Source organism: Alexandromys fortis, unplaced genomic scaffold (assembly GCF_014885135.2).
Source record: "Alexandromys fortis isolate MF-2015 unplaced genomic scaffold, M_Fortis_MF-2015_v1.1 scaffold_544, whole genome shotgun sequence".
Taxonomy (NCBI): Eukaryota; Metazoa; Chordata; class Mammalia; order Rodentia; family Cricetidae; genus Alexandromys; species Alexandromys fortis.
This window is the reverse complement of record NW_026068419.1, coordinates 32,046-33,738: the sequence shown is the minus strand read 5'-3', so window position 1 is coordinate 33,738 and position 1,693 is coordinate 32,046. Positions and strand designations below refer to the sequence as shown.

Here is a 1,693-nt window from a genome sequence, read left to right as displayed (position 1 = left end):
ACCAGCTCCATGTCCTGAGTCTGTTCCACCTCCTCCCTCTGCCAGGTCAGGGTGATGAAGGCAGGATAGAAGCCCATGGCCCAGCACCTCAGGGTGACTTCACCTTTAGGTCCAGGATGATGGGTCACATGTGCCTTTGGGGGGTCTGTGTGGAAGATTTAAGAAATCCCACAATTAACAAGGTAAACTGAAACTTGTAAAACAAGATAAATCGATGATTACACTGAACTATGTTTCTGTTTGAGCACTTCTGTCATCACACTAGTGACCTCCAGGTAGAGCTGGTCCCCTCAACACAGAACTGCACAGTTTCCTGGGGGACCCAGAAGCTAAGAGGGAATCCACATGAGCCAGCAGGTCAACATGGTCTTCCTTATGTATAAGTCATGCAGGAAAAGGATGAAGGAATGGAAAATAATTAATTCATATATGTGATTAAATTCATATCAAAATAAGAAAGTAGGGGCATGCACTTCATCACGGTGCCACCACTGAGGCTCAGCCACTGTGGCCATCTTGCTCTCCAGCCTTAACTGTCCATCCGAGTGAACAGCCATCACCAAAGTGAGCCTTAGAAACGTGGTGAACCTCTGACACTCAGCCAGAGAAAATGCCTCCACAATCATTGGAACCTCTGGGAGACAAAGATACTAGGTATTGTCACCCAGGATCCCTGGAAGTGGAGGGCAGAGGGACGAGTTGCCCGCGACCCCTGCACCTGTGCGCAGCAGTGTGTCCTTCCCGTTCTCCAGGTATCTGCGCAGAGACTGCACGCACTCGCCCTCCAGGTAGACCCTGCTGATCTCCCCAGCACCAGCCTGCTCCCACTTGCGCCGGGTGATCTGCGCCGCTGTGTCCGCCGCCGTCCACGTCATCAGGTCCTCGTTCAGGGNGATGGGAAAGGTTGGCAGGGAGCTCATTTCAGTGTGGAGAACTTGAGAAGGACCACACCATATAGGAAATTAACCCAGGGAGAGCCAGGTGCTGAGAGAAAAACAACCCTGCTAGTCATGACAACCAAAGACTTCAGAATGAGGTTCATGACCATGATGGTCTACCAAATCCCTAGTTTGCAAAGTAGTGTGTCCCTGTGACCTCGTCCCATGTGTGTATAATGTGTTTGGGTCATTTTCCCTCTCCATTCCTCTGTCTGTTTTTCAAGTCTTCATCCCCAGTGTTCCTCAGCTCTAATGGATCACTCATGGATTTCCCATGATCCTTCCTGGTAATACATAATTTTTGTTTTATTCCTTTTTTTTTCTTTTATTTATTTTTCAAGACAGTTTATCTCTATGTAGACCTGGCTTTCCTGAAACTCACTATGTAGACAAGGCCGACCTCACACTCAGATATCTGCCTGCCTCTGCCTCTCAAGTGCTGGGAGTAAGTTGTGTAACACCGTGCCTGGCTCCCTCTTGTTTTATGAGACAGTTTTTCACTGCCCAGTCCTGGCACATGGAGGCTTCATGCAGTCCACTTGTTTTCAGACATTGTCTGGACACTCCTCGAGCCTCTGGTTCCAGTGCAGAGCTGGTCCACTGGGTTAGTTTCCCACTGTCCTCCTTCTGTGAATTCAGGTCGTTCCCCTCCCACCTGGCCTTGATGCTCACATTGGCACAGCAGCCTGCACCAGCCCAGTCCCCAGCAGGGGGCTTAGGACAAGGACTCTGTCACTCCAGGACCTTCACAGACA

General features: G+C 49.9%; 1 protein-coding gene and 1 long non-coding RNA gene across 6 annotated transcripts in view; one reads left to right on the top strand and one right to left on the bottom strand.

Annotated features, from left to right (window-relative positions):
* Positions 1 to 1,693, bottom strand: part of LOC126495655 (H-2 class I histocompatibility antigen, Q10 alpha chain-like) — an 81,860-nt gene that overhangs the window by 48,429 nt on the left and 31,738 nt on the right. The window lies entirely within an intron of this gene.
* Positions 1 to 1,693, top strand: part of LOC126495657 (uncharacterized) — a 74,958-nt gene that overhangs the window by 44,128 nt on the left and 29,137 nt on the right. The window contains exon 2 of the long non-coding RNA XR_007590207.1: positions 46 to 182. This is a non-coding gene — a long non-coding RNA (uncharacterized lncRNA). The remainder of the gene's footprint in view (positions 1 to 45; positions 183 to 1,693) is intronic.